The 15480-nt window shown below is 47.9% G+C and overlaps 1 protein-coding gene across 3 annotated transcripts in view; it reads left to right on the top strand.

The window, feature by feature from the left end:
• CHM (CHM Rab escort protein) overlaps positions 1-15480 on the top strand; it is a 262693-nt gene that overhangs the window by 192530 nt on the left and 54683 nt on the right. The gene's annotated exons all lie outside the window — the stretch shown is intronic.

Below are 15480 nucleotides of genomic sequence, written 5' to 3'. Positions count from 1 at the left end.
GTGCCCTTTCCTCCTCCCCATGCCCTTTCCTCTCTCCCTCCTTCCCCGGTGCCCTTTCCACCTTCCCCCTGTGCCCTTTCCCCCTACCCCCCGTGCCCTTTTCTCCCTCCTCCCGTGCCCTTTTCTCCCTCCTCCCATGCCCTTTCCTTCCTCCTCCCGTGCCCTTTCCTTCCTCCTCCCGTGCCCTTTTCTCCCTCCTCCCGTGCCCTTTTCTCCCGTGCCCTTTTCTCCCGTGCCCTTTTCTCCCGTGCCCTTTTCTCCCTCCTCCCGTGCCCTTTTCTCCCTCCTCCCGTGCCCTTTTCTCCCGTGCCCTTTCCTTCCTCCTTTCGTGCCCTTGCCTCCCTCCTTCCGTGCCCTTTCCTCCCTCCCTCCACCTTCCGTGCCCTTGCCTCCCTCCCTCCACCTTCCGTGCCCTTTCCTCCCTCCCTCCTCCCCCCCATGCCTTTTCCTCCCTCTCTCCTCCTGTGCCTGTTCCTCCCTCTTCCAGTGCCCGTTCCTCCCTCTCCCTCCTCCCGTGCCCATTCCTCCTTCTCCACATACCAGTTCCTCCCTCTCCCCATGCCCTTTCCTCCCTCTCCCAAAGCAGAGAGGATATCTATAGGCGCTGCTCAAAAAAATTAAAGGAACACTTTTTAATCAGAGTGTAGCATCAAGTCAATAAAAACTCATGGTATATTAATCTGGTAAGTTAAGTAGCAGAGGGGTTTGGTGATCAGTTTCAGCTGCTTTGGTGTTCATAAAATAACAACAGGTGCATTAGATTGGCAACAATGAACAGGAATGGTTTTACAGGTGGAGGCCACTGACATTTTGTTTTCCCTACTAATCTTTTCTGACTGTTTTTCACTAGTTTTACAGTTGGCTAGGGTCAGTGTCACTACTGGTAGCATGAGGCCATACCTGGACCCTATAGAGGGGATCAGTGTCACTACTGGTAGCATGAGGCCATACCTGGACCCTATAGAGGTTGCACAGGCAGTCCAACTCCTCCAGGATGGCACATCAATACGTCCCATTGCCAGAAGGTTTGCTGTCTCCCAGCACAGTCTCAGAGCATTGAGGGGATTCCAGGAGACAGGCAGTTACTCTAGGAGAGCTGGACAGGGCTGTAGAAGGTCCTTTACCCATCAGCAGGACCGGTATCTGCACCTTTGTGCAAGGAGGAACAGGATGAGTGCTGCCAGAGCCCTACAAAATGGCTTCCAGCAGGCCACTGGTGTGAATGTCTCTGACCAAACAATCAGAAACAGACTTCATAAAGGTGACCTGAGGGCCTGACGTCCTCTAGTGGGCCCTGTGCTCACTGCCCAACACCCTGGAGCTCAATTGGCATTTTCCATTGAACAACAGAATTGGGAGGTCCGCCACTGGCGCCCTGTGCTTTTTACAAATAAAAGGCAGTTCGCCCTGAGCACATGTGACAGACGTGAAAGGGTCTGGAGAAGCCATGGAGAACGTTCAGCATGACCGGTTTGGTGTTGGGTCAGTGTTGGTCTGGGGAGGCATTTCCATGGAGGGACGCACAGACCTCCTACAGACTAGACAATGGCACCCTGACTGCTATTAGGTATCGAGATGAAATCCTTGGACCCATTGTCAGACCCTACGCCGGTGCAGTGGGTCCTGGGTTCCTCCTGGTGCATGACAATGCCCGGCCTTGTGCCGAGAGTATGCAGCCAGTTCCTGGAGAATGAAGGAATTGATACCATTGAATGACCCCCACTCTTGTCTGACCTAAATCCAGTAGAACATCTCTGGGACATTATGTTTCGGGCCATCCGACACAGCCAGGATGCACCTCAGTCTGTTCAGGAGCTCAGTGATGCCCTTGTCCAGATCCGGGAGGAAATATTCCAGGACACCATCCGTCCTCTCATTAGGAGCATGCCCCGACATTGTCAGGCATACATACAAGCACATGGGGGCCGTACAAACTACTGAGGACCATTCTGAGTTGCTGCAATGAAATTTCAGCAAAATGGGCTCACCTGCTGCATTATTTATTCACTTTGATTTTTGGGGTGTCTCTGAATTCAGCTCTCTGTAGGGTGATCATTTTTATTTCCATCAAACGGTGTGGCATCCTTTCCTTCCTAACACATTACCAAGTCCATACCAGTATAGAGCCTAACACATTACCCAGCCCATACCAGTATAGATCCTAACACATTACCCAGCCCATACCAGTATAGATCCTAACACATTACCCAGTCCATACCAGTATATATCATAAAACACATTACAAAGTCCATACCAGTATAGATCCTAACACATTACCAAGTCCATACAAGTATAGATCCTAACACATTACCCAGTCCATACCAGTATAGATCCTAACACATTACCCAGTCCATACCAGTATAGATACTAACACATTATCCAGTCCATACCAGTATAGATCCTAACACATTACCCAGTCCATACCAGTATAGATCCTAACACATTACCCAGTCCATACCAGTATAGATCCTAACACATTACCCAGTCCATACCAGTATAGATCCTAACACATTACCCAGTCCATACCAGTATAGATCTGAACACATTACCCAGTCCATACCAGTATAGATCTGAACACATTACCCAGTCCATACCAGTATAGATCTGAACACATTACCCAGTCCATACCAGTATAGATCCAAACACATTACCCAGTCCATACCAGTATAGATGCTAACACATTACCCAGTCCATACCAGTATAGATCCTAACACATTACGCAGTCCATACCAGTATAGATCCTAACACATTACCCAGTACATACCAGTATAGATCCTAACACATTACCCAGTCCATACCAGTATAGATCCTAACACATTACCCAGTCCATACCAGTATAGATCCTAGCACATTACCCAGTCCATACCAGTATAGATCCTAACACATTACCCAGTCCATACCAGTATAGATCCTAACACATTACCCAGTCCATACCAGTATAGATCCTAGCACATTACCCAGTCCATACCAGTATAGATCCTAACACATTACCCAGTCCATACCAGTATACTTATCCAGGATGATATTTTTCCCCATGAAGATCTCTGATGTGTTTTCAAAGAGTTACTTTAGGTATTTGGTGTGTCTGGAGATGAAGAGAGGACCCTGACTTCCTTCCTATACCCCACTGAAATGTGGAATTTAAAAATTAATACCAGGACAACTTTATGTAATGCCAAAACTGGGGTCAATGTCCTGGATCGGGATGAGTGAACCGGAAACCCATCCTGCACTTTCAAGGAACCTTGTGTCAATGTTGAGGGACAGGAGCTTCCTTCCCAAATCCTATCCCCCCCCAAAAGAGATGTGGATGGGACTTCTAGAAATCTGAAAGCCACAGTGAGAATAAGGGCCCCCCCCAGATAGCTGTGCCCTCTCAGAGGAATGTGTATGGAGTATATTAGTAAGTCAAAATTATATAAAAACACAGACACCATGAAAACGTCCATATCTGGTCAACGACCGTGCTGGGATTCTCAGTTGTTTGTTTGTATTCTAGCAGTCGTGGATTCAGGTGGGCATACTGGCCAAATATGATTAGTTTGCCAATTCTCATCCCTGGTCCTGGGTGTCTTTAACTGAAACAGCCTGCAGTCACTATATCTGGTCTCCCCAGGAGCCTGCAATCACTATATCTGGTCTCCCCAGGACTCTGCATTCACTATATCTGGTCTCCCCAGGAGCCTGCAATCACTATATCTGGTCTCCCCAGGAGCCTGCATTCACTATATCTGGTCTCCCCAGGACTCTGCATTCACTATATCTGGTCTCCCCAGGACTCTGCAGTCACTATATCTGGTCTCCCCAGGACTCTGCATTCACTATATCTGGTCTCCCCAGGAGCCTGCATTCACTATATCTGGTCTCCCCAGGACTCTGCAGTCACTATATCTGGTCTCCCCAGGACTCTGCAGTCACTATATCTGGTCTCCCCAGGACTCTGCATTCACTATATCTGGTCTCCCCAGGACTCTACATTCACTATATCTGGTCTCCCCAGGACTCTGCATTCACTATATCTGATCTCCCCAGGAGCCTGCAGTCACTATATCGGGTCTCCCCAGGACTCTGCAGTCACTATATCTGGTCTCCCCAGGACTCTGCATTCACTATATCTGGTCTCCCCAGGAGCCTGCATTCACTATATCTGGTCTCCCCAGGACTCTGCAGTCACTATATCTGGTCTCCCCAGGACTCTGCAGTCACTATATCTGGTCTCCCCAGGACTCTGCATTCACTATATCTGGTCTCCCCAGGACTCTACATTCACTATATCTGGTCTCCCTAGGACTCTGCATTCACTATATCTGGTCTCCCCAGGACTCTGCATTCACTATATCTGGTCTCCCTAGGACTCTGCATTCACTATATCTGGTCTCCCCAGGAGCCTGCAGTCACTTTATCTGGTCTCCCCAGGACTCTGCATTCACTATATCTGGTCTCCCTAGGACTCTGCATTCACTATATCTGGTCTCCCCAGGACTCTACATTCACTATATCTGGTCTCCCTAGGACTCTGCATTCACTATATCTGGTCTCCCCAGGACTCTGCATTCACTATATCTGGTCTCCCTAGGACTCTGCATTCACTATATCTGGTCTCCCCAGGAGCCTGCAGTCACTTTATCTGGTCTCCCCAGGACTCTGCATTCACTATATCTGGTCTCCCTAGGACTCTGCATTCACTATATCTGATCTCCCCAGGAGCCTGCAGTCACTTTATCTGATCTCCCCAGGAGCCTGCAGTCACTTTATCTGATCTCCCCAGGAGCCTGCAGTCACTTTATCTGGTCTCCCCAGGACTCTGCATTCACTATATCTGGTCTCCCCAGGACTCTGCATTCACTATATCTGATCTCCTCAGGACTCTGCATTCACTATATCCGGTCTCCCCAGGACTCTGCATTCACTATATCTGGTCTCCCGAGGACTCTGCATTCACTATAGCTGGTCTCCCCAGGACTCTGCATTCACTATATCTGGTCTCCCTAGGACTCTGCATTCACTATATCGGGTCTCCCCAGGACTCTGCAGTCACTTTATCTGGTCTCCCCAGGACTCTGCATTCACTATATCCGGTCTCCCCAGGACTCTGCAGTCACTATATCTGATCTCCCTAGGACTCTGCATTCACTATATCTGGTCTCCCCAGGACTCTGCATTCACTATATCTGGTCTCCCTAGGACTCTGCATTCACTATATCGGGTCTCCCCAGGACTCTGCAGTCACTTTATCTGGTCTCCCCAGGACTCTGCATTCACTATATCCGGTCTCCCCAGGACTCTGCATTCACTATATCTGGTCTCCCGAGGACTCTGCATTCACTTTATCTGGTCTCCCCAGGACTCTGCATTCACGATATCTGGTCTCCCCAGGACTCTGCATTCACGATATCTGGTCTCCCCAGGACTCTGCACTCACTATATCTGGTCTCCCCAAGGACTCTACATTCACTTTATCTGGTCTCCCCAGGCTCCTGCAGTCACTATATCTGATCTCCCACAGTACATAGAACATAGAAATGCAATAGTTTTAGTAAATATAAATGGCTAAATACCTTTTCTCATCAGCAATATATAGTCTGACTTCTATATAACTCCCCCACCCCCCCAAATCCTGCAGCACCACCTGCCACTGCTTGGTGACTTTTATCAGTGTCTGGTTAAAGCTTGTAGGAGGAGTTTTCATTCTCCTCTGACTGTCCTTTGAGGCTGCAGGACCCCGACCCTCTGTCTGGACAGTGCTGATTGGTCCTGTGCTGATCACATGCACTCACTCGCCAGAGAAAATAAAAATTCTCCAGCAAAACACACCAAACTGAGCATGTGCTGAGTGACTCCAAAGGCTCTGTCTTATCAGGAGATGGATTGGGGACAGTAGAAGAAGGGGAAGACCTGTGCATACAGGATCAAACAGCCTTTTTTACACAATGCAGAGGATTAACCCCTTAGGTTCCACAGTGAGTATAACAAGCATGCTTTACTGCATATACACACTTGATTTCACTGTTGTGGATTTAGTAACACTTTAAGCTTTTCTGAAGATACCAAAGATGCTGGACACCACCAATTTTCTGCACGTTCTGGATGTGACACCAACAAATGGAGGCTTTGCTTCGATTAAATGACTAGAGTGCTAAAGGTGGCAATAAGAAAATGGCAAGTTTGACTTTGGAGTATGTAATCAGGTACCTGACAAACCAATAGAACTTACCACAAAAAAAAAGCCGGGCATAGGCAGTGCAATTTTCTTTCATGCAACCACAGGGGTGCGGCCGGGAGAACACATCTGATTATTGCTAGTGGCTATAACCGCATGAAAAATCCGAGAGGCTGGTTGTACCCAAGTTGATCGATCAACTTGGGTACAATCAGCCTGCCCATCAAGGGTGGCTCATCCATTGGGGGCGCAGGGGCACCACTCCCCCTATCCATGCGTCCTACCCCCCAATCTACATGCAGGGCGCCGGACGCATGGATTCCAATAGGGGATTTTTTTTTCTTTTCTTTTCAAGCACGTGATTAGACCCAGAGGTTCTAATAGGCTTCCATAAAGGATGGGCTTGGGGCGCAGAGAACTGTGCCCTGAACCCACCCAGTTGTGTGACAATATCGAATGAATATTCACTATCATCACACTGACTCTCCTCCCAGCCAATCAGGAAGAGGGTTGTGAGACCCCTTTCACAAATGGCCAAAAGGAGAAGCGATCTTACTGGCCAGTGGACAGGATGAGGCAGAAGAGACACGGGTGGAGGGGGACAGCGACTCAGCCATCCAGCACTCCCTGGCTTGGACAGGAGGTAAGGAGGCAGACGGGGGGGGGGGGGGAGAATGTGTCGCCTGCCAACTGACTGACCGACCTACCCAGAGGAGGGGGTGTGTGCGCATTGGTTTTTTTCACCCCCCCCAAATTACCGAGCACCAGCCGCCACTGCTGCCCATATGTGGATCGAATCTCGGCCGGTCCCTGCTGAATAGGCTGAGATTTGAACCGTCTATTCCTGGCTTAATTTGTGGGTCGTGGACAGATCTGTCTGCACCATTCTCCTGTATCATCATGCAGTTATAAGCAGTGTTGGGGGTTAGTAGTTACAAAGTAACTGATTACAGTAACTACATTACTTTTTTTGGTAACAAAGTAAAGTAACTAGTTACAATACTAATATTGGTAACTACACTACTTTACTAGGCTATAGGAGGTAACTACACTACTTTACTAGGCTATAGGAGGTAACTACACTACTTTACTAGGCTATAGGAGGTATCTACATTACTTTACTAGGCTATAGGAGGTAACTACACTACTTTACTAGGCTATAGGAGGTAACTACACTACTTTACTAGGCTATAGGAATGCGCTTTCCTGCGTTACCCAAGCCATACGATACAATCGTTATTTGGAAGAATAGAGAGGGATGAAGTTTATGACTTTTTGTTGCACTTTATGTTTTATTCTGTTTTTTCAGGTTTTGTTCTCATGTTTCCCAAAGCCTGTGTTTATACAATAAACTCTATGCAGAAAGAGTGTCATGTATCTTCTTCTACACAGTCAATTAAGAAAGAGGAGAGTAAAGTAATAAGTAGTGAAGTTACTTTTCAAATGCAGTAACTAGTAAAGTAATCTCATTACAGTTTACAGAAGTAACTAGTAACTAATTACATTTTATGAGTAACTACCCCAACACTGATTATAAGACAGAGAGTCTCAGGAACTAGAAGAGAAACTGGTGATGACATCCAGGACAGAGCAACAAAACCATCCGGGATAGGAAGACCATTCCAAAGGCAAATAGCCCAGAAAATGAAGTTAAACAAAGAACAATAAAGAGGGGGGGGAGATAGATGTCCAACTGCATCCATAATTCTAGAGAACATCAGGTAGAGATAAAGAGATAAACCTAAATGAGCAGACAACTAGAAGATGGCTGTAGAATTGGAGAGACAAGAGATCCCTTCAGCAACTTTGTAGAAATCAAAGAAGCCTAAAAAAAAAAACAGAATGGTCATGGTGAAAGGTCAGGTCGTCAAGGGTCTATCAAAAGCAAAAGAGATCAAAGATAAAAAGAACATGCAAAGGATTTAAAAACCTTCCATCTCTGAAACATCTTGGGTATGGGGTTAGGAGCTACTAGTAAAAATAGCTAAGCTTTGCATGTATGGGCTCGGTATGGTATATGGAGATTGAAGGATGTTATGGGGTGCTCCTTTCGTTTTTTAGACTTGAGACGGTCTTTTGGCCTGCCCCGTTGGATGGGCTTTCGATACTTTCAGTTGGACTTGAGACGGTCTTTTGGCCTGCCCTGTTGGATGGGCTTTCGATACTTTCATTTGGACTTGAGACGGTCTTTTGGCCTGCCCCGTTGGATGGGCTTTCGATACTTTCAGTTGGACTTGAGACGGTCTTTTGGCCTGCCCCATTGGATGGGCTTTCGATACTTTCAGTTGGACTTGAGACGGTCTTTTGGCCTGCCCCATTGGGTGGGCTTTCGATACTTTCAGTTGGACTTGAGACGGTCTTTTGGCCTGCCCCGTTGGATGGGCTTTCGATACTTTCAGTTGGACTTGAGACGGTCTTTTGGCCTGCCCCATTGGATGGGCTTTCGATACTTTCATTTGGACTTGAGACGGTCTTTTGGCCTGCCCCATTGGGTGGGCTTTCGATACTTTCAGTTGGACTTGAAACGGTCTTTTGGCCTGCCCCATTGGATGGGCTATCGATACTTTCATTTGGACTTGAGACGGTCTTTTGGCCTGCCCCGTTGGATGGGCTTTCGATACTTTCATTTGGACTTGAGACAGTCTTTTGGCCTGCCCCATTGGATGGGCTTTCGATACTTTCAGTTGGACTTGAGACAGTCTTTTGGCCTGCCCTGTTGGATGGGCTTTCGATACTTTCAGTTGGACTTGAGACGGTCTTTTGGCCTGCCCCGTTGGATGGGCTTTCGATACTTTCAGTTGCAGCATCACTTTGGGCTCAATTCCCTGTCGCTCCTGTGATGAAGACTGACCGATTGGAGGACCTGGTGGCGCAAGAAACACTGTCTAAACCTCTGTCGGCAATGTATGCTGCCTTGATGAGGGTGGACTCCCCTGGGCTGGATAGGTTCTGGCAGAGGTGGCTGACTGACATACTCGGACTGGACTGGGAGGACTGGGAGGACTGTCTTGGGGACTGTTCTAGACTGATTATAGCGTCCAGAGACGAGTACATACAAACAAAGTTCCTGCACAGAGTGTATTATACGCCCCAGAGGCTGCACAGAATTTACCCCCGAAGGTCCTCTGCTTGTACTAGATGTCTTACTTCGGAGGGTACTTATTTCCATATGTTCTGGACGCTCCCACAGGTGGCCGAGTTCTGGAGGGAGGTGTTTGACTTTATCAACACTCGTCTACAACTCTCGATCTCCTGCACTCCGGAGCTGGCGCTTCTGGGCATTCCAGATGATGTTCAGCGATCTAGATATACTAAATTGCTGATCTTCTTTCTGCCTTATTATGCGAAAAAGGAGATTATACTTAAAGCGGAGTTCCGGGCACAAAATCGATATTTTTTTTTTGTGCACGTCCGCTTCTACACCTTCACCTGAAAAGGAATTGGATAGTTAGGTTTTTTTTTTATTTACTCACCTTGTAATTGAAGATCGAAGATACTCACCTAGTCTTCACTTCCTCCCTCTGTGCCGAGGCTCAGTCATCTCTTCCGGGCTTGCACTGATTCCTGGGAGCTGAACGTCATCGCTCCCAGGAATAAATGCGACGGCACCGGCCCCGCTCGTCACTTCCGGGCGACGCCGCATTCCCCTGCTAAACAGCTTCTGGGCATGCCCAGAAGCTGTGGAGGAATGCGGCGCCGCACCGGAAGTGACGAGAGGGGCCGGTGCAGGCGCATTCTGGGAGAAGAAGACGCGGAAGAAGATTCTGAAGAGGACCGCGCCAGCTTCAGCTGCCCACAAGAGAGATGGAAACGCTGTGGAAGAAATTTTATAAGTAAGTATTTCTTCTAAAAGGTAAGTGCGAACCGGGACAGATCAGAGGCTAGCCATTGTGGAATGTACTAGCCCTGACTGTCCCGGGGGTATGTTTGTTGAAAAATCATTTCTGTGCCCGGAACTCCGCTTTAAGTGGGTTTCACCACTTACCACCACCACACCACTGCGCGGCCATGCAACGCTGTACACAAATTTATATCTTTTTTTCACACAACTAGGTTTTTGTATATTTTGAGATCTAAACGAAAAAAGACAGAACATTTAAAAAAAAAACAAAAAAAAAACAATTTTTTACTTTCTGCTATAAAACATATCCAATAACAAATATCAAGTTTTTTACATACATTTTGGCCAAAATGTATTCTGCTACTGGTTGTGTGAAAGTTAACCGGCTAACGAGTTATACTGCGGCAGGCAGCCGCTCCTGCTGGAATCGACGTAGGTATATGTCGGTCGCGCGCCTGCAGCTAGGGGTTGAGCGCGCACCGGCGGCTCCGATTGCTGCCTGACACCCGCGATCGCTCCCCGCTGAGAGAGAAGAACGGTCGGATGTGGTAAACACATCTGACCGTTCTCTCTGGAATGATCACAGAGCTCCTGTGATCCTTCTATATAGGAACACAGGTCTCTATGATCATTTCACAAGCCCTGCTAAAAATCGTAGATTGCCGCCATTAATAGTAAAAAAAAAAAAAAAAAAAAAACAATAAAAATGAGATAAATCTTTCCCGTAGTTGGTAGATGTGATAACTTTTGTGCAAACCAATCAAAATACACTTATTGCGATTTTTTTATTTTTTTTTTACCAAAAATATGTAGCAGAAAACAAATTGGCCTGAAATGTTAAAAAAATGTTGATTTTTAAATTTTATTTTTGGGAATGTTATATAGCAGAATGTAAAAAATATTATTGTTTTTTTCAGAATTGTCGCTCTTTTTTTGTTTATAGCGCAAAAAAAAAAAAATCGCACAGGTGATCAAATACCACCAAAAGAAATCTCTATTTGTGGGGAAAAAAGGACATCAATTTTATTTGTGTACATAGTCGCACGACCACGCAGTTGTTAGTTAAAGTAACACAGTGTCGTGTCGCAAAAAATGGCCTGGTCATTAAGGGGGGGCAAATCCTTCCGGTCCAGAAGTGCTTAAAGTATCTCCAGTCCTTGGGATATATGCTGGAATTTATTATTTTTTTTTTTCCTATAAAATATATGCTGTCAGGGGGTTTAATATTCCAGCATTCAGCAAACCCTGAAATATGAGCTTTGAATGGACTGAATCTGTAATATACAGGATCTCACAAAAGTGATTACACGGTCTTGGCCACCGTGCTGCAGCTCAGTTTCAGGGTCTTGGCAATCTTCTTATAGCCTAGGCCATCTTTATGTAGAGCAACAATTCTTTTTTTCAGATCCTCAGAGAGTTCTTTGCCATGAGGTGCCATGTTGAACTTCCAGTGACCAGTATGAGAGAGTGAGAGCGATAACACCAAATTTAACACACCTGCTCCCCATTCACACCTGAGACCTTGTAACATTTACCGCTACCGGACCGCCACCTGCAGTTTTACTGCAGCAGGCAGCCCCTCCTGCCCGAACCGACATAGTTTTACGTCGGTCGCGCGCCTGCAGCTAGCAGGCGAGCACGCGCCGCTGGCGGTGTGCTCCTTCCCCCACCCGGCAGCGGGGACTCCGATGCACAGGGCAGGCGGCTCCGATTGCTGCCTGCCACCCGCAATCGCTCCCCGCTGAGAGAGAAGGACGGTCGGATGTTGTAAACACAGCTGACTGTTCTTCTCCCTGGAATGATCATACAGCCCCTGTGATCCTTACTATATAGGATCACATGTGTCATTGATCATTTCACAAGCCACGCCCCCCACAGTTAGAATCACTCCCATAGGCTCACATTTAACCCCTTGAGCACCCCCAGTGTTAACCCCTTCCCTGCCAATGTCATTAGTACAGTGACAGTGCATATTTTTAGCACTGATTACTGTAGTAATGTCACTGGTCCCCCCCCCCCCCTTAAGTGTCAAAAATGTCAGTTAGGGGTCCAATCTTTTCGCCGTAATGTCGCAGTCCCGCAAAAAATCGCAGATTGCCATCATTACTAATAAAAGCAATAAAAATGACATAATGCAAACCAAATAAAATACGCTTATTGCGATTTTTTGTTTTTTTACCAAAAATATGTAGCAGAATACAAATTGGCCTAAAATGGTAAAAAAAATTTTGATTTTTAAATTCGTTTAGGGAAAGTTATATAGCAGAAAGTGAAAAATGTTGTTTTTTGTTTTGTTTTTTTTCAGATTTGTTGCTTCTTTTTTGTTTAAAACTAAAAAAAATAAAAATCGCATAGATGATCAAATACCATTGAAAGAAATCTCTATTTGTGGGGAAAAAAAGACATTAAATTTTATTTGGGTACAGCGTTGCACGACCGCGCAATCGTCCGTTAAACTAACGCCGTGCCGAATCCCAAAAAATGGCCTGGTCATTAGGGGGGGGCAAATCCTTCCGGTCCAGAAGTGGTTAATGAGTCACATGACAACGGGGAGGGAAAATGGCTAATTGGGCCCAATTTGGACATTGTCACTTCTATTTCCCAAAGACAACCTCTGGATATGATGCTGAGCACGTGCACTCAACTTCTTTGGTGGACCATGGTCAGGCCTGTTCTGAGTGGAACCTGTCCTGTTATACCGCTGTATGGTCTTGGCCACCGTGCTGCAGCTCAGTTTCAGGGTCTTGGCAATCTTCTTATAGCCTAGACCATCTTTATGTAGATCAACAATTCATTTCTTCAGATCCTCAGAGAGTTCTTTGCCATGAGGTGCCATGTTGAACTTCCAGTGACCAGTATGAGAGAGTGAGAGCGATAACACCAAATTTAACACACCTGCTCCCCATTCACACCTGAGACCTTGTAAAATTAACCGCTACCGGACCGCCCGCTGCAGTTTTACTGCAGCAGGCAGCCCCTCCTGCCCGAACCGACATAGCTCTACGTTGGTCGCGGGCCTGCAGCTAGGGGGCGAGCACACGCCGCCGGCAGTGTGCTCCTTCCCCCACCCGGCAGCGGGCACTCCGATGCACAGGGCAGGCGGCTCTGATTGCTGCCACACCTGCTCCCCATTCACACCTGAGACCTTGTAACACTAATGAGTCACATGACACCGGGGAGGGGAAATGGCTAATTGGGCCCAATTTGGACATTGTCACTTAGGGGTGTACTCACTTTTGTTGCCAGCGGTTTAGACATTAATGCTGTGTGTTGAGTTATTTTGGGGGAACAGCAAATTTACACTGTTATACAAGCTGTACACTCACTACTTTACATTGTAGCAAAGTGTCATTTCTTCAGTGTTGTCACATGAAAAGATAGAATAAAATATTTACAAAAATGTGAGGGGTGTACTTACTTTTGTGAGATATTGTATATAGGGTATTATGTAACTCTTTCTCTGGGTGTGTATTTTGTTCATCCTTCCTGTATATAGATGGCTCAGGGCTCGGACTCTCCCCGCTCTATAGACTCCATTATCTCTAATAATATAGCTTTATCTCAGCCAGTTTATGGCGGAGTCTTTCTCCTCTCCTATAACCGGCTCTCTTTCCATTTGACAAGCAGCGGTTGTAAACCAGCATTTTATTTTCTCCCTAATCGATATTTGCGCGCCGGATCCGAACAAGCGCTTTCCCGAAGTGTGTAATTATTGCTCCCCGATTCCTACTTTTCTGCCTTTTTATTGCTCCTTCACAGAGTCCTAATACACCGACTTTTATTATAAGTCCAAAACACGACATAGAAAAGACGGTGGCGACCTGCGACGGTTCAAGAAAACTGATAGACAACAGCGCGGAGGGGTAAAAGCTGATGAAAAGAATTGGGGGGGGGGGGGTGTATTTATCACTCAGATCATATTGATACGAGAGCTCCGCCTCTACTAGTTACAGATAAATATTCTTAAACTGCTTAATGGGAAAACTCTTCTTCTCAGCGAGTCTCTGAAAATGCAGAAAAATAATTCAAAAGGTTTCATTCAGAAATAAATGGTTTCAGCTTTTGTAGGCCACTGCAGCCCGTATATGTCGGCAAGTTTCTGTTTAACACCTTCCTGCCCGGCTTATGGCAGAACGGTGGCTGGGCGGTGGCAGAACGACGGCTGGGCGGTGGCAGAACGACGGCTGGGCGGTGGCAGAACGACGGCTGGGCGGTGGCAGAACGACGGCTGGGCGGTGGCAGAACGACGGCTGGGCTGTGGCAGAATGACGGCTGGGCGGTGGCAGAATGACGGCTGGGCGGTGGCAGAATAACGACTGGGCGGTGGCAGAATAACGACTGGGCGGTGGCAGAATAACGACTGGGCGGTGGCAGAATGACGGCTGGGCGGTGGCAGAATGACGGCTGGGTGGTGGCAGAATGGCGGCTGGGTGGTGGCAGAATGACGGCTGGGTGGTGGCAGAATGGCGGCTGGGCGGTGGCAGAATGACGGCTGGGCGGTGGCAGAATGACGGCTGGGCGGTGGCAGAATGACGGCTGGGCGGTGGCAGAATGGCGGCTGGGCGGTGGCAGAATAACGGCTGGGCCGTGGCAGAATGACGGCTGAGCCGTGGCAGAATGACGGCTGAGCCGTGGCAGAATGACGGCTGGGCGGTGGCAGAATGACGGCTGGGCGGTGGCAGAATGACGGCTGGGCGGTGGCAGAATGGCGGCTGGGCGGTGGCAGAATGGCGGCTGGGCGGTGGCAGAATAACGGCTGGGCGGTGGCAGAATAACGGCTGGGCCGTGGCAGAATGAAGACTGGGCTGTGGCAGAATGAAGGCTGGGCCGTGGCAGAATGATGGCTGGGACGTGGCAGAATAACGGCTGGGACGTGGCAGAATAACGGCTGGGCGGTGACAGAATAACGGCTGAGCGGTGGCAGAATGACAGCCTGGCCGTGGCAGAATGACGGCTGGGCGGTGGCAGAATGACAGCTGGGCCGTGGCAGAATAACGGTTGGGCAGTGGTTTTCCAATCGTGACTGGACATCATATGACTTGCTTCACGTGTCATTGGGGGGACGCACATTGCGGCGATCGGTTGCGAGCTGTGTCTCTGGGACACAGCCCATCACCGATCAGGGTAAAGAGCTGACGACATAAGTTCTTTACCATGTGATCAGCTGTGTCCAATCGCAGCCGATCACATGTAATCAAATGACAGTTATCGGTATTTTCATCTGATCTCCCCATAGAGGAGAGCGGGACTCTGACTGCTCCGTCTCTGCACACAGAGCGGAGACGGAGCTGTCATCCGCCTGCTCAGCGGGGGATCGGCGGATCGATCCCCCAGCTGAGCAGAACGGGCTCTGCCGGGCGCACCGCCTGTGTGAAAGGAGCCAAAGGATGAAAAACTGATATTGGCTGGAAAAAAAACTGATGACAAAAAAACGTCACTTCCTGCCCTCCGTGGAACGCACTCTGGATGGCGTTCCCGG

The sequence above is a fragment of the Pelophylax lessonae genome (assembly GCF_965119305.1).
Source record: "Pelophylax lessonae genome assembly, chromosome: 7".
In the NCBI taxonomy this organism is placed as follows: domain Eukaryota; kingdom Metazoa; phylum Chordata; class Amphibia; order Anura; family Ranidae; genus Pelophylax; species Pelophylax lessonae.
The sequence above is the reverse complement of the archived record's forward strand: the minus strand, read 5'-3'. Positions and strand labels throughout refer to the sequence as shown.